The following is an 18126-nucleotide window of genomic DNA, read 5'->3' as shown; positions in this document are numbered from 1 at the left end:
TCTCAATAGGTCAACGCAACAGATGTCTGCTCCAAACTAGTAGATAATTGCTTTGTGCTGAGCTGTTCATGAACTAATTTTTTCCTCCAGGAAGCTGCCTTTTTTTTTTTTTTTAAGGCTTTGTATGTTTTGAATTTCAAAGCAGTGACCCTGGTAAATGTGTGTGCGCGTGTATATTCAGTGGTCAGTGCTTTTCCCCCAGTGTCGTCGTCTATTATTATTATTGTTACTCTTTTTTCACATGGCTACTTACTCTGTCTGGCATGATTTTTCCAAACCTGTGATTTCTTTCCTTCCCTCCATCATTTTCCCTTATTACATCTTCCATCCTACCGAAGTTCTCAGGGATGCAAATTTAGACACCTTGAGCATGCATTATTTTCGTGTTTTATGTGGCAGTTTGTGCCCTCCACACACACACGGAGAATGGATTGGCAAAGAGACTACAAATGCCTTCATTTCCCTGCGCCTGCTCTGGGAATGTGAATAGGTTCGGTAAAAGATGTATAATGAAATTGCAGAATAAATTGTTGGACAAGAGAAGCTTCGTCAAATGTAAGTTGACTAAAAAAATGGCAGTGATTCTGTGTAGCAAGTAGAACTGAATGGTCTTGTGTTGTTTTCCCATTAATATAAATCTTCATTTGTTATAATGCCTAGCCCTTATGTTGGAGAGCCTGTTCCTGTTGTCCCTTCGCAGACTAAACACTTTTATTGACTTTCACAGGGATCTTGCTGTGATCAGCCTCTGTTACTAAGCATTGACATTGTGCTCAGTGCTGTTCCAAGACACAAAACACAAACAGCCCCTACTCCACAGAGTTTTATCATCTAAATGATGTAGATACTGTGACAAGGTCAGGCTAGATGGCTACAGGAGAGTGATAGAAAGCAGATATATTAGCCCCAGGTTAAGTAGGTCCCTTTTTCCTGGGTAAGGTAACAGGGAAGGTTCCAGAACAGTCAGGAACTTTCTGGAAACAATTAAGGCAGACAGGCTGATTAGAACACCTGCAGCCAACCAAGAAGCTGCTAGAATCAATTAAGACAGGCAGGCTAATCAGGGAACCTGGGTCTAAAAAGGAGCTCACTTCAGTTTGTGGCATGCATGCGAGGAGCTGGGATCAAGAGGCGCAAGAAGCTTAGAGTGAGAAGGTGTACTACTGGAAGTCTGAGAAGTACAAATATTATCCGACATCAGGAGGAAGGTCCTGTGGTGAGAATAAAGAAGGTGTTGGGAGGAGGCCATGGGTAAGTAGCTGGGGGAGTTGTAGCTGTCACGCAGCTGTTACAGGAGCCACTGTAGTCATTTGCAATCCACAGGGCCCTGGGCTGGAACCCGGAATAGAGGGTGGGCCTGGGTTCCCTCCATCCCCCCCAACTCCCTGCTTGATACCAGAGGAGTTGACCTGGACTGTGGGTTCCACCAGAGGGGCCTGTTCCCAGATCCACTAGGTGGATCAGCAGAGACTGTGAGGATTGTTGTTGTTCCTTTTCCCCATGCTAGCCAGTGATAAGTGAACAGCAGATTTGAGCCACGAAAGTGGCCAAACTGAGGGCTGCAGTGAATCTCTGAGGTGAGCAAATCCGCCAATAAGCACAGGACCCACCAAGGCAGAGGAGGCACTTGGTCACAATACAAAGCAGACAGGATGTATTGGGAGCCCCAGTGGGGAGGGAATCACTAGAAGATATGCATGTGTGTAGCAATATGAAATGCACACATTTAAATATAAAAGTTTGTATTCTAATAATTGACTCACTTCTTGTGGAGGCCACGGGAAAAGTGAGTCTTCTAGAGGTGATTTGAATGGAGTAAGGTTAGTGGCTTGGCAGATCAGCATTCTATCCATAGAGCACGGGGGGGCGGGGGAAGGAAGCCACGTGGATGGCTACATCAAAGCACAGTGGGCTTAAAAGTGGGTGTGGTGGGAAAAGCAACACTCCTCACATGTGATGTGAACATGTTGGTTCTTTTGTTGGGTCATGGTGTATTCAGGTAAGTGTACATCGTAGATCTCTTATTTATATATCTTCCTTTGATTGTTGGTTAACATAGGGACTGATTATGCAGTAGTGCACGTCTCCTTAAGGGGAATCCAGAGAGCTGTCTGTGACTCTTCATATATCTGGTGAGTTGTGATCTGTAAAACACTAGCTGTATTGGAATCGTATGAAACTTTCCTGTTTCCATTGGTGAGGTAATTACACTTTAAATATATATATATTTATTGGGTAAGCCTCTACCAGAGCAGAGAAATCCGATGTAGCATGGCAAAAAAACCACCTCAAATTTTCAATCAATACAACTTGGTTTTCACCAGCACTCGAGGAAGTTTATTTAAAGCTCTGTGTTCCATAGAAGAGATGAGGAAGTAGGAAGTGCTTCCTCCCAGTAGATCTCTGTCCAAATTCGAGTGGCGCTTTTGTGTGTTTCTCTGCAACCCCACCCCAATTTGGAGCTGCTCCAAAATCATATCTAGAGTCTGCTTTGGAATTGTTTAAATGGTTCATCCTTAGACATGTATCCATTCCTTTCTAAAATAGAATGTTTCCTAAATGAAAAGTCAGATGGTGTGTAAGGTCTTGGAATGACCTATTTGAATAAGTGTCTGATTCTCTGTCCCTTCTCCCATTTCTTATGTTTTGGAGCCTTGCCAGTGAGGAAAGGAAATGCAGGAGTTGTTTCCATTGAGAACATGAATCACATTTTCTGATACTTCGTTCAATTTTTAATCTTTTAATCGTGAAATAGTCTGTGCTAATGGTAACCTATTTTCACTGGAGGGAATAGTCCAGAAGCCGTGCATCCATCTGTAAGACCAAGGAGTGATTTCATTAAACTCTTGTGCTGCAATGATAACATTTAAAGTTTAAATGCAAAATTTAAACAGCTGAACAGATCAGGAGAATAAAAATACCTCAGATCCTTTTAGGTGCTGTCTGTTCTGTTCAGAAGGTGGAGTGAAAGTGATGGTAATATTCCTATCTAGACTGTTTGTCAGAAAGGAGGCGAGAGTGAGTTGGCCAGCATTTACAGAGTTAGCGAGAGGAAGAAAGAGAAGATGAATATGGAAAATTCCAGCCCTGAGCAATGCCCCTCCCAAGATCTATACTGCTTCTGACTCCTTGGAATTGAGGACATGAAGGTTCCTTTCCACCAATCTGTAGGAGCCCTCAGTGTTAGCACTCAACCTTGAAGCCCGTAAAGTTCCAAATATTGATGCTAATTCCAGGTCTTATAACCCACTGGGTCACAGTAATATATTCCCTATCCCTTGATTCTTAATTTACTACAAACAAAATGTAATAAACAAGGCTCAAGGTAAGAGAGGCACCTACCCGATTGCGTGCCCAAAGAAAAACACTGCCCTGTCTGTGAAGAGAGAATGTGTCACCTTAGAAAATGTGTTAATGGTATGGTATTAAACATGGCTTTGCCCCTACTGGTTAATCACAACATGCAAATGCATTTTAAAAGCACAACTGTCCAGGTCCGCACTAAGGAGAAAATCACGTTTAAGATTGTACTTATTGAAACATGTTACAAACAGTGTTAATGTGATGCATTCTCCCAGCATAGACAGGACCTTTGAAAATGCCAAGGTATGGGGAAATGGGCATAAATCAGGGCATGTCTACACTGCTCTGTAAACCCAGGGTGAGTAGAATTCGAGTTAGGAGATTCTGGGTTTGTTAACCTAGGGCTTGAGTGTCTACACTTATTTGTAACTGCATGTTAGGAATTGTTGAGCCCCGGGGCTCCAGCTTCTACATTGTATTATATGGGCCCAAGTCCAACCACCCATATCCCAGACTTCCTAGCACCCTCCCAAAATATGGCCACTTTGTTCGTGATGCAGTGTGAAGAAACTTCGTTCTCCACCAAACTTGACTGTCCAGAGGACAAGGCCTAGAATCTGTGGACACCACAGTGTAATGTATGTGGGGAGGTGCTACACATCTTTAATGGACGCTAATAGTTTCACTCTCAATCATTTCTGGTTGGGTTTCTTTAGGGGTATTTACTCAAAGTCCACACGTAATTACTGTGTGTGTGGTGTGGGAGGACCCTGGCACAGGCTAGCAAGCTGGGTACGTACCCAGGGTCCTCAGCAGGCTTATACTAGGACAGCTAGCCCATGCTGAAGACATACTTATGTAAGGCAGCCACCACAGAAAAGTACTATTTCTTATTCCAGAAGTTAAGCAATATTTTTTTAAATATCTATAGACTTTATGGTTGTAAAGGGAATTTGTTAAATATAAAGCAGTGTGGTAATGTCTGGCAACACCACCAGAAACAACCGATCTGAAGGAAGTGTGAACTGCCCTCACCCATTTCAGTGGGTTGCAGAGTGGATTGATTTTACATCAAGGCAATTTAAATCATGATTTAAATTACCAAGCGGAAAGCCTCAATTTAAATAATTGGTTTTAATCAATTTTTCCATTTAGACTTCAGTTATTTTATTTTCTAAAGAAAGGTGCATTCTCATTGGCTGATGTAACCATTAAAACATGTTGATTTACAACTAAATAGAGCCTTTACATTAGATTGGATCCATCTTTTTGCTACCTAGAAGGGTACACAGTAACTATATACATATATATTTAAACAATTATATAGTTAAAATTTTCAGATTCTTAGTGATTAATTTACATTTTAGTATGTTAGAAAATGGTGAATGATATATTATTTGCAGTGTTGTAGCTTATTGCTTATTTATTGGTAATTAATTTTTTGCTTATGACTTGTGTCAAGCTGCATTAGGATGTAACTGGAATTTAATTAAACACACAAAACAGCATATAAAATTTATTGTTATTAAACAAAACAAGCCCTTAATACAATATATGACCTATTGTACCATATTTATAAAGCTTGACCTCAAAAGGTAGATTCCCCCCCCACCCCCATGATTCTTTCTTTATATAGAAAAGCAGTCTTTAACTCAGTTTTTAGATAGAGGCTCGTGAATAATTATTATATTAAAATGTTTTAAGAGATTATTAGTTTAGGCCTTAGCCTATTTTGTATTAAATTCAGCTTTCATTTTAAAGAGGTTACTTTTAAAAAGAAAACTCTATAATGTAAATAACATCATAGAAAAATCTAATTTAAATCAAGTCTTTTATTTATTTATTTAAAAATTGTTTTTTATCCACCTTGGATTGATGATTCTGATTTATAGTGATCATTTAAATGTCAGCACAGATGAGGAATGCACTCATTAACAAAACATTCAGGAAAGGACTTGCATTAAAAGGCATGTCCCTCCTGGGGAAAAAGGTGTATTTTTAGCATGTGTTAGCTAACCTATGTTAACATCATGGTGTAGACAAGTTGTAGTTTTAACACATTGATCAGATAACACATGTTAAAACTAGTTTGCCTTGTCTACACTAGGATTTTAACATGTTTAAAAGTACACCTTTTTTTCTAATGAAGACAGAGCCATAGGGATTAACAGTCTACTGCAAGTGACATTGCATTTTGGCATCATGAATGGCTGAAGCATAGTTTTTGCTTAAAAATTGTTATGGGTGGTGCTTCAGAGCTCAGATTTTATTTTTCCATTTGAACTCTGCATTTGTTTTGCATTTAGAAAAGGACTGACACAGGATATAGAAAGTATGCTATGTTTGCTCTTTGTTGGTGTGGTAGCAGGTATAGGTTAGCACTTCATATTTGATGAAAGTCTGAGTACTTGTTCCAAATCAAACCTCTTTCTAAAAGAAAGATCAAACTTTTTTTATTTCCTCCTTCAAAAAGGAAAATACACCAGAACCTGGGCTTCACTGATAACTCAGATTTTTTTAATGCAAAACTAAAGTAGTTGAATTTGACTCAACCTTCCCACCCAGCACCACACCTAGAGAGTTCATTCCAGACATACCAGGCCATGGAGTTTGGGAAAATATATTCTGTATTATATTTCTGTTTATACAGCCTGGATCATGGAGCTGAGTTCATCAGTATACTTCAATGAAATTAGTGTTGTCTTGACTGCTCTTTTGTGTTTCTTTCAGAGATGACTTTCCTTTCAGATTAAGGGCTCAGAGTATCGTATACAAATGCCAGCGAAGAAAAGGGTTTTTTTTTAGCTGTTCCTCCACTGGAAAATGTCACTGTGACCTTGCAATAGACCTCTTGTAGGAATTGCTCCCTTTCTCCTCTACAGGTACAGTTGGTGCCTTATTGTCCTTCTGCATATATTTATGGTGAACCGTACGAACACATCAAGTTGTTGGTCTATTCAGATTTTTGGATCCTGTGGCTCTCACGCACTGTGGTCAAGGGCTCAGTGCCAGGAAGTTAATGGGACCTATTCATTGCATATAAAGCTAAGTGTGGGCACAAGTCTTTGCAGGATAAGGGCCTAAATGCTGTACTCTGATTTCTTTAGGAATTGAATACAAAGCATTTCAGCAAGTGCAAGAACTGACAGTTCAGTATGGCATAGTGCCCTCCTTTGTCCCACTCTGCTGAACTGCATTTTAAAACAACCCTGTTTTGTTTGCTTCCTGAAGGAATTTTTCCATTGTTTAATATAGATTTTGCTATGAAATGGGCTTATTATTCAGATCACCAAGCTTACGCATGGCCTGTTAGAATGCACTGTTAAAAAAACAAAGAAACCAAATATAGCCTGCCTTTTATAACCTTTTAGCAGCTTGGTGGTGGTGATAGGAAAACTGGAGCTCTCTGATCAGGGCTCAGGCACAGCATGTGTATCTGAATCCCCACCTCCCGCCACCACTTTTTGTTTTGTTGTGGATCAGTCAGATGGGTTTCATGTTTTGCTTTGAAGGCAGAGAGGTTCATGGTGGCTCTAATGCCATCTGAGTGGAAGCTCTACACTTGCATTGTATGGTAAGTATGTTGTGACTGCAACATGGTACTATAGTTTCTTACATTGATGCTTGTCTGAGGTCTTTGGTAAATCTTTCGAGCCCTGTGCTAGAAAAAGATCTTCTGTGCCAGCAGGTGGTAGATAATAACCACTAAATTTTTGACAGTATCATCTCCAGGATAAAGGGAGCTTATATCAATTATATACAGGTTGAAACATTCATTTGTGGCTGGCACACTCATCTGTATCAAGACCTTTGGCCCAGAACCTCAGCTTGTGTGGAGTTATCTAAATTTACAATAGCAGAGGATCTGGCCTCATGATTTGCTACCTCTCCCTACTGCCTGTCTCCCTCTATAATGGTGCCGACTAACCTTTAGTCTCAGTGGCTCAGATCGGCACAGCTAGGAATGCCAGGAGTAAAATTTTGGCCACATTGAAATGAATAACAAAATTCCCAATGGCTTCAGTGGGGCCAGGATTTCACCCTGGCTTTTTTCTAGTGAGCTGCTGTGCTTGCTGAAACTACGATTTGTGCTGTGAAAGCTTGTGGCAAGCTCTAGACATGTAGATTTCAATACTAGAGCAATTGTGGTAGGTTATGGTTTTCATTTTGTTTTGGGGATTTTGCCCAAATAGGAGGGAAAGGTTTGAAACTACTTGTTTAGTTATTTTAGGGTTAGCCAGAAAATTTTGAGGCTCTAATTTAAAGGATATTTTGGGGGGCAGGTAGAAATGTCAAATGTTTAGTGGTTTTGTGCTATTGAAACTGAGTTGGTATGTGAAAAGTAGCACTGCATTTATGGGGCTTCCAGTTTACTGTTTTTGTATTGGATGTGCCCAGTCAAAAAGTTTAAAATAAAACTGAGAATTTTTCAAATGAAAAGATTTTTTGTTTTTATTTAAAATAAACAAACAAAACCTTGGGGAGAATGAAAACTTTAGTAGAAAAACTTGATTTTCTCTTTTTTTTTTTTTTGTTGTTGAAGCTTTTTCGGCATTTCTTATCAATGTTTACTGCATTTTTAAATAAAAGCTACATTGTTATTGAAATTTGAAAACTTGGCTGTGTCAGTAATCAAAAATCTTAATGTTTTTGATGGTCTTTTCACTATATGTTTCTGTATTCAAATATCACAATCTGATTTTTTTTTTTTTTTTTAAACAAAAGCTTGGGTCCATTTCAAACCGTATGATACAGAAGTAACTTCAAAACATTTTGTGAAATTAAAAAATATCAACCAGTTTTAGTAACAAAAATGTCTCAGCCCACCCAACTCAGCCTCGATTTGGCAGTCAGATTGCATTTCTTTCCTCCTGTGCAGTATCACCAGCCATAAAGATTCTACAGACCAAATTTTAGGGCCTGATATAATCTGGTCATTAACTTTGTAATCCCATTGTCTCTCCCTTACTCTTATGCCAATTTTACTGCCATCCATTGGTTTGCACAGGTGCAGTTGATTGGTCCTGTTCCTGAGATTTAGTAACCTATTCTGTTGATGTACATGAAGGAGTTGAAGAGTTGAATGCCCCTCTTTTTTTCTCCTTTAGCTGTGATCATCTGTAGGGCTGACCGAAGTATAAAAGGCAAAAACACAAAACAAAAAGAAAACCCCAAACCATATTTGTCACTGAAGTCAGCAGATATGACTCCACAGTGCATTGGGAGTAGATCTGATAAGTAAGAAATTATCATTCTTACATAATCATTTGTCAGAGTAGAACACACAATTGAAAGTTATAAACATATAACAAGTCTGATAAACCAAAAGGGAAAAAAGACTGTTTTCTCTCTCTCAGTGCTTTAGAATACTCAGTAATACAGCATAAAAAAACCTCTTATTGATACACAATGTATTTGTTGTTTTGCTGGCATCTCCTAGATGCTGTTTACACTGTGAGCAGAATTCTTTCATTGACCCTGTACACAAAATGCTAAGCCTTAAAGAGGCTTTGGGCTGACAGCTAAAGGACATCTGGCATGGACAGGATATAAAGATGGTTATGATCTAAATTTAATAACTCGTTACATATTTTAAAAAGTCAAATTAAAATACATTCATTCTTTTTTTTTTTTTTTTTATTGTACGGTTATTTCTGTTCTGCTCTGATTTTTGGCTGTTTGATAATTTCCAAAGGGAAATGAGGATTAAATGCTCTCTCCCGTTTATTTTCCAGTCTATATTGGGTATCATTTGCCATCCTGTATGCTCACTTGCCATGAAAATTTATTTTAAAGCTTTAATTATATTAACATCTTAAATTTATATAATGTGAAAGGCATTTAGAGAACTCCTCATCCCACGTGATTTTTTTCTTGTTCAGCCCAACCACCTTGTAAAATGACCTTACATTTAAAAACATTATGTTGAGAAGTTTCCCTTGTCATGAAATAACATATAAACTAACTTCGTTTTTAAGCCTTGTTAGTTTCACACATCTGCTAAAGGAGGACAGAATAAAAGTTAGCTGTCTTTCTCTCAACTCCATTTAAAAAAAGGGGGGGGAGACCCCTTAGGTTTTGGGGGGGGTTGTGTAATAACCTACACCCCTGCCTAATCTGTTCCCACCCAAATGAACACATCTTCCTGCCTTCCTTGGAATATTGGTTTTATTTTTCATTGCATTGGGAGTGTTTTGCCTCTTGCACTTATAGTACCTTCTCTCTGAATTGCAAAGCATTATATAGACTTGTGTGTGTAACTTCTGGTTCCGTAACCCAAATGACAGAGGGGATGAGGGGTCATGGAGAAAACTGAGAGAGAACTTACTTAGCAGCAAGCCAAGGATAAGTGGGATTTTGTGTTTGTTTTTTGGAGTAGTGTTTTTTGGTACAGTGATTAATTTGTCACCGAACGCTCAGTCATGAACTTCTGTCTAGGTGATGGAATTTGGTTTCACACTGAAGTAGGTGGTTGTTGTACAGGGTATTACCACAATGTGTATGAAAATATTATAGTAATGATGATATTCTGTCAATGCTTTCTCTCTGTCCTGTAGCAAGATTATTTGAAAGTGAGGTTGTTCTCAGATGAATGCAGTGCTGGTGGGTGCCATCCACTGCTAAATTTGCTCAGTAAATCAGAAGTGAACTCCTTCCCTTATTGAAATCAATGGCAAAGCTCCAACTGCCTTCAATAGGACCAGGATGCCCCACCCCAGCAATGGGAAGGCTCATACGTGAATTTCTTAAGTTCCAACTGCGGTTGTCTCAATCAGATCAAAGGGGCTCTGTGCAGACGCAAGGGTACTCTCCGCATGCAGTCATATGCAGGGTCCAGGACTTTGTCCATAAATGCAGATTTTCAAGAGAGCTTGGAGGTGCTCAGATTGCCCTTATAAGCGCTCAGCACCCATTTTGATGCTCATGGCCAGTTTTTCAGAACAGTTCAGCACCTGACCTGCACCCAACATGCTAAGGTTTGTTTACAAAACATGTTGCTACTTATTTTAGTGCCTACAAGGAGACTGAGCTCTTTTGAAAATTTTGCCCTAAACATTCTGTGTGTTGGGGGGGAGGGATTCACTAACTTCACTTTCATTTTTCTAAAAATAACCTTTTCAAAAGGACACTGCCAACTTAAAAATTATGTTATAGGTCAGCATTTCTTCACTTTTATATTAATGATAGTATAGATTATTAAAAGTGGAAAAAATTAACAGTACAATTGATTTGTCATTAATTCTGTTGTATTGTTTACTACAGCAGTGATTTCCCTACACCTCTCCCCCTCCAGTTTTGTGAACTAGTTACATGCCAATTTAGTGACTGTTTGGAAATTTGAGTTGAAATTGAAACATTAATACACACTTGAAAAGCATATACAATGTATGATAAAATGTGTATCTGAAAAAGTTTAATAGATTTGAAAAGTATGAACATAGACTAGCTTACTTATACAGCCGTTGTTTTTTATGGCAATGTCAGTGCATTCATTTCGGTGATGTTGGCCAACCTAATAATTTCAAATTATGATTTGTAAGCAAAGTCTAAATGAGCTCTCCCTGACAGCTAGTGATGAGTGGGAGGGGGAATGAAATGTTGTTGTTCTTATTGTATGAGTAAAGCGCAGTAGAACTGTACTTAGCCTGTGTTGATTTAGGGCATCAAGAGAGAGGGTGGGGACAGGTGTTTTTCTTGATGGTCTGTCTGAATCACAAGTACAATTTGACCTGCCCCTCTCCACTGTTTAAAGACAGAGCTGATTAGGCTCCATAGATAGTCTTTTGTTTTGTTAAGTGACCACTAAAGCTGAAATCACTGATATTAGGTCTAAGTTCAGTCCTGCTGTGGAGACAGTGATATATGTTCAGTCCTGCTGTGGAGACAGTGTTTCTGTGGAAGAGAGGGCCCAGCCTGCATTAGCAGCAAGGTTCCCCCACTGAGATCTCAGCTAAAATCACTGAGAGCCGGTGAAACCTCAAGAGACCAACTCACAGATGTCACGGTGGCAGCAGAAGGTGACTGCGCAGGGCCATTGGCAACAGAGCAATGGAGTGAACGGTGGCACAACGAACAACAGTGGCCAGAGCGAACAGTGAGCAGCTGGAGGAAGGACCAAGGTGCCTTATTGCCCCCCACCTGGGAGGTGAACTCATGTGAAAGCACCTCTGAACTCTGAATTTCCACTGAGCAAGGACAACACCGGTGAGTGGGGTGCGGTGGAGGGAAAAGTGAGGGGCATGTTAAATAAACATTTGTTTGTTGGTCTATATTTTAGTGACTTTGCTCAGAATGCTAGATTTGTGACTGGGAATGGAAACATATACATATGTTTCCTAGTAGGCCAAGATTTTTAAAATGCATTATTTGCCAAGGTTGATACCTCACATCGTTGCTATCTTGAGAGGTCATTATGTTGGGGAGTTTCTGTACTAAACATTTTTATTATTATAATTAATTTTTATATAAGACTGCTCATACTAGGTCAGACCAGTGGTCCATATAGCCCAGTATCCTGTCTTCCAACAGTGGTCAAGGCCAGGTGCTTCAGGGGGAATGAACAGAACAGGTAATCATCAAGTGATCCATCCCCTGTCGTCCATTCCCAACTTCTGGCAAACGGGCTAGGGACACTCGGAGCATGGTGTTGCATCCCTCCCCGTCCTGGCTAATAGCCACTGATGAGCCTATTCTCCAGGAATTTATCTAGTTCTTTTTTAAATCCTGTTACAGTTTTGGTCTTCACAGCATCCCCTGGCAAAGAGTTCCACGGGTTGACTTTATGTTGTATGAAGAAGTACTTCCTTTTGTTTTTTTAAAACCTGCTGCCTATTAAATTCATTGGGTGACTGCTAGTTCTTGTGTTATGTGAAGGATTAAATAATATTTCCTTATTCACTTTCTTCACACCAGTCAAGATTTTATAGACCTCTATTATATCCCCCTTTAGTAGTCTCTTTTCTACAATGAAAATTCCCATTCATTTTAATCTCTCCTCCTGTTTCATACCCCTAATCATTTTAGTTGCCCATCTCTGTACCTTTTCCAATTCCAATACATCTTTTTTGGGATGGGGTGACCAGATCTGCACACAGTATTCAAGGTATGCACGTACCATGGATTTATATAGAGACAATATATTTTATGTCTTATTATCTATCCCTTTCTTAACGATTCCCAACATTCTGTTTGCTTTGTTGACTGCCGCTGCACATTGAGTGGATATTTTCAGAGAACCATCCACAATGACTCCAACATCTTTCTTGAGTGTTTACAGCTAATTTAGACTCCATCGTTTTGTATGTATAGTTGAGATTGTTTTCCAGCGTGCATTACTTTGCATTTATCAACATTGAATTTCATCTGCCATTTTGTTGCCCAGTCACCCAGTTTTGTGAGATCCCTTTATAACTCTTCGCAGTCTGCTTTGGACTTAACGATCTTGAAAAGTTTTGTATCATCTGCAAATTTTGCCACCTTAGTGTTTACCCATTTTTCCAGATCATTTATGAATATGTTGAATAGTAATGGTCCCAGTACCGACCCCTCAGGGATACCACTATTTATCTCCATTCTGAAAACTGATGATTTATCCCTACCCTTTGTTTCCCATCTTTCAACCAGTTACTGATCCATGAGAGGACTTCCCTCTTATCCCATGATGGCTTACTTTTCAAAAGTCAATTTAAATTAAATACTTTTTTTTTTTAATTTATATTTTTTTAGAAATCTAGACCTGTTATGTGTTTTGGTGTATTTTGCATTATCCTTATGTTAAATTTGCATTATCTTAACAAAACATTTAATTTATTCATATCTCTTTTTATATGTTGCAGGTCAAAGTGAAAATGAAAAGACAAAAAACAATACAACAATTTTTCCACTGCAAGGCCTCAAAAACTAACCAAGGTGAAGAACCCATCAAGAACCAAGAATATATCAACATGTCATCTGAAGGTTAAAGTGGTGTATCTACATCCGACCAGCCCGAAACACAAATACAGCTACCTACTGAAGAAAGTGTCTCCAAAACCTAAAGGCAGTTCCCGATGTTCGTCAGTCAGTTTTCCCATTTATTGAAGTTACAAAAGATGGCTACTGGTGCACCTCTTGCAAAAAAGCTTACGAAGAAGGAAAGCTTTCCAATGCTATAATTGGTAAAAGTGGAGGAGCTTGGTTTGTCAGACCGATCAGCAGAGCCAATGCTGACAAACTACGTGAAAAGGCAGCAAAACATCAGGCCTCTGGACTGCATCAACATGCAGAAAGCCTTATAAGCCCACTTTCAAAGCCAATTTTAGAAGTACTTAATGAGACTGTTAAGAATGCTGGAGACACAACACAGTTCATGCAAACAAACATGGCTGTAGCATCCTACTTTCTATTTAAGCAAGAGATACCACACACTACAAACTGGAGGCCAATGTTAAGTGCATTGTCGTTTGTTCATCCTGAAGTTGAACACTGGTTCCGAACAAGACCAGCAAATGCTCACTATCTTTCTGCAAGAAACTTAACTGGCTGGCTACAAGTATGCGGCGCAATAGTGAAAGACTGAACAGTTGAAAAAGTGAAGAACTCTCACCACATTCAAAAAAATTGCATACATGGCTGATGAAGCACCGATGCAAATGGACATCAAGTATTAAGTCATTGTGTTGTACGTTATCTTGATGTCAGTGGTAGGCCAGTAGGTGCATTTCTAGATGTTCAAGTTATAGAAGACACATTGGCTGCATCTGTGACAACCCACATCTTAGAAGAGTTAAATGCTTGTCAGTTGGACCCCAAACAGATAGTTGCTTGTGCATTTGATGGAGCTGCAAACTTTTCTAGAAGACATGGTGGAGTACAAGCTTTGTTCAGAGAAAAGTGTAACCATAATCTCTCCTATACACACTGCAGGGGCCATCTACTCCAACTAGTGCTAGTACGAGCTGCAGACTCTTCAAAAGACATTAAAAAAGCTATACATTTAATGTCTTCATTATATTCTTTTTTCAGCAAGAGTCCCAAAAGACTGAATATCTTGGAAAATATAGAAGATACACTGGGACTGAAGTTCAAATTAGTCAACCTGGGAAAACCCTCTGGCTTTCTCATGAGCGATCGTTGGCTGTTGTCTTAAAATTAATCCAGCCATTATTACTGGCTTTGGAAAGTATCCACCAAGATGGGATGGATCTAAGTAGTGAGGCTAGTGGATTACTTTTGCTACTACGTTCACAGAAGATTATTGCCATTCTCTCTCTTGTAAGTCTGCTGTTGAAACCACTTGGGTCATTAAACAAGGCATCTGCTACAACAGTAGTAGATCTTGTCCAGCAATAGAAGCTACATTTGGATCAATCAGAGAGCTATCCAATGAAAAAGTACTGGAAGAAGCAAAGACTTCAGTCCAGAAGTTGACTAATGAAGGCCTTTTATATTGAATCCTTAAGTGAAGAGGACAAGAAGTGTTTGTTAAGACAACTGAAAAAGTACACAGACTTGATTCTTAAAAATCTACAACAGCGACTTCTAGATTCTACTCAACCGCTACGTAGCTTTTACAGATGCCTGTCCTATAAAACACCAACAGTTGAGTGGAGTGAGGCACTACCAGCAATGGGGCTGCCATGTGCTCAGGACAGAACAGAGAATTTGAACACAGAGTGGAATATCATACGACGAATGAATGAAGATTTGACTTCAACTTCTTTTTTATAATCGCTAGTTGCTCGACCCAATCTTTGTGCTATGTTTCCTGGGATGAAAGAAGTAGGAATTCATCTCTTGCTACTCCCAGTCACAACAGCAACAGTTGAACGTTCTTTTCATCATTGAATAGAATTTTGTGTTCTGAAAGAAGTCGCCTTCTGCCTGATCATGTGAATGAACTAATGAGCGTATCAACTGAAGGAATGGAAGTACCGGACACACGAGAAGCCACCAAAGATGAATGCATTGCATTCAAGAAGTTCATTAACAGAGTTGTGCAAAATTATAACAAGAAACCAAGAAGGATGTCAAACCCAGGTGGCAGGGCTGAGTCTCGGGGCTGAACTTTTATGAAACTTGGTTGCTACCAGATTTAAATTTGGGGTCAAAGTTAAATTGACACCGTCCTGTTAAATAGCTGCTTCTGCAGCAAAGTTACAAAGAGGTTTACATGATCTTACCAAGAAGGACCAGATTTCTACTGCAACATGTTTGTATATGTCCTGTAGCCTACCTATTTCAGGCTGTTGCTTAGGATACTGGCAGTAAACAGACAACAAAAAGAGCTCTTTACCTGAGAGTTATTGTCAGATACCCGTATACTTTCACATTTCATTTGCCTTACTCTCACAAGTAGGCCCACTCACTGACTCTCTTTGGGCAAAGAAAGTGGGGTGTGGTTCACATACTTGTCATTGTAATCCCAGTTTGCAGGTGTGTTTGCTACTTGATGTTAATGGCTTTGGCTCACTGAAGCTGTTCAGCATGTTACAATCATGCAGCAATGCTATTGGTCTAAAGATCAAAATGCAGCCTATTGAATTCTGCCAGGCTTCCTGCAGTCAACCTTCCCTTTACACAGGTGCAGGCCTGTGGAGACTATAGGTTCCAGACTGCATTGCTCCTTCTCTGAAGAGTGCAAGGCTGCCCTGATTAAATCATAGGAGGCCAAGATCTGAGCTGCATTTTTGTATTGACGGCATTCTACTCCATTTCAAGCAATGGGTCCTGGCAAGCTGCTAATGATGCCTAGAATGAGACACGGCTTGGTCTCCTTAGACTAGTATATATTTGTATATTTGTTAATTTGTATGGTTTACAAATGGAGTATGCTGGATAAAGTAAGTGTAATCCGGTCTCTCTAGCTGCTGGTTCATAGAGACTGTCATCTATTGACGGATAAGGTAGTCCTTGAGCATAAGTGATAATGGTTAGTGCTAAAGAACCAAGGCTCTGTTCCAGCTGACAGCTGTGATATGTGTGTAGTAGGCCACTGATTTATTGCACAAAACTTTGTTTGTTTGTGTTTCAGGGGGAAGAAATTTTCTATTAATTCTGGTATAAAAAGTACAAAACAGATGTGTGTTTTCCTGTGGATGTCTTACAAATACCTGACAGTGCAGATACTTATCAGCTGAAAGCCATTTTTTTCTTAGCAGTTACTCGCCGAAGGACAGTTCTTACATAAGGGATTAAATAAAAGAACAAACTATAGAAAATAGAACTTTTCATGTATTTGGTGCCTCTTATTGGCCTGAAATAAATAGCCAGGCTTTTTTCACTTGGAGGTGACATGTCTTGTGCTCTCATAGCGAGACTTCCCAGCAGGAACATGGTAGGAAGGAGTTGTGCTGGTCCCTGCTCATGCCTGGATTGTAATGCAGTGGCAGCCTCTCATGCAGACGGTAAAATTTTGCCCGAGATTCTCTCTCTTTCTCTTATTACCTAGATTCGTTCTCTTCACAAATGCACAGGGGTATTGCAAAGCTTTCCCACCCGGGGGTCAACAAAGCATGCTGTGAAGGCAGAGATCATAAGCTTGCTGCTGCTCCCATCTTCTGCCAGCCTTAAGATCAGCAATCCTGAGACTACTCCCGACCACAGCCTTTCTGTGCTGTCCACAAGGCCACAGCAGGTCAAATCCTCTTGTCTCTTCCCCGACCAGGCCCGCTGATGGGGGGACAAAGGGGTCAATTGCCCAGGGGCCCAGCGATTTAAAAGGGCCTGGGCGGATGGGATAGATAGAAATCCGGTTTCCTGCTGCTGTTGCTCTGTCCAGAGCGCTGTTCCTCATTGTGACTGTAACGGTTTGCCGGAGCGCTGCTGGACCCTGCTGGTGTGGCAGAGCATCAGTAACAGCAGCCTGGGAACCGTGGAACTTGCTGCCTCCTCTGTCTGCTCGGAAGCCACTGTGCCTGCCGTGCTGGTTCTCCGGCTGCAGGGCTGAGGACAGGGAGACTTTAAAAAGGAACGCGCTCCCTCTGCGCTTTCCTCCCCCAGGGCTGCAGTTCCTTGCCAGCAAGTTAAGCCACCCAATTGAGCCGCCCTAAATTTGCTGAGAGGCAGCTGGGACTAGCCCCTCCATTCGCTGCTGCTAGCACTGGCTGGCAAGCCGCTATCATGAGCGCAGGATAGGGGGCCGCCTCCACCGCTCAGCCAGGGAATGAGACGCGGGTTTTCCCTCTGCCTTTGCCCTTAGTCGCTGCCGCCTCGGAGATTTCCCGGCAGATGTTGCACGCCAGGCCTGCTGTCTCCTCATTGCTCTGGGGGTTGGTGTCCCACAGCACCAGCAGTGCAAGTATTGTATATTTTAACTTTGTTGGTAATATTCAGTTACATCTTGTTTATCCGTTTTTTCCTTGTCTTTCGATTACTCGTTAATCACGATTAGGTGTTTAATTAGCCTACTTGATACTTTAGGTGTTTTCTTACTTTGTGCTTCTTTAACTTTTTTGTATATTAATTTAATTCCATAATGTATTTATTTAATTTAAATATATAATTCAAAATAACCAATTCTACCTCTTCTGTGTAGGCTCACAATTTGTTTAATACTGGTGCTGTAACTGGGGGAAAAAACATTAACTAGATCAAACCATGCCACAACTTACACATAGTGGGTTCTAATGTGTTCTCAATAGGATGAAAAGTAGAGTCATAAACCTCAGCCATCCCTTTCTAGGGGGTCCATTGACGGTTCTGCCCTGGGGTCTGGGATTGCTGATGGTGGGCCTGTGCCCACCTAAAATACCATTGCAGTTTCAAGAGAAGTGCATCAGATGCTTGGACTGATATTTTAACTGCTTCTAAGAAGATAAGTATTGACGTAGGAGCAGCTCTTGC

At 40.3% G+C, this 18126-nt stretch overlaps 1 protein-coding gene across 5 annotated transcripts in view; it reads left to right on the top strand.

Moving 5' to 3' along the window:
- Positions 1-18126, top strand: part of HPCAL1 (hippocalcin like 1) — a 104451-nt gene that overhangs the window by 70375 nt on the left and 15950 nt on the right. Inside the window, exon 1 of one of the 5 annotated variants that reach the window (XM_077812529.1) lies at positions 2060-2132. The exons of 3 other annotated variants lie outside the window; for them this stretch is intronic. The gene's annotated coding sequence lies outside the window, so the exon portion shown is untranslated. Of the gene's footprint in view, positions 1-2059; positions 2133-6070; positions 6186-18126 lie in introns of those variants that run through there. One more of the 5 variants, XM_077812530.1, reaches the window with a different exon arrangement.

This window comes from Eretmochelys imbricata, chromosome 3 (genome assembly GCF_965152235.1).
Source record: "Eretmochelys imbricata isolate rEreImb1 chromosome 3, rEreImb1.hap1, whole genome shotgun sequence".
NCBI classification, from domain to species: Eukaryota; Metazoa; Chordata; order Testudines; family Cheloniidae; genus Eretmochelys; species Eretmochelys imbricata.
The sequence above is the reverse complement of the archived record's forward strand: the minus strand, read 5'-3'. Positions and strand labels throughout refer to the sequence as shown.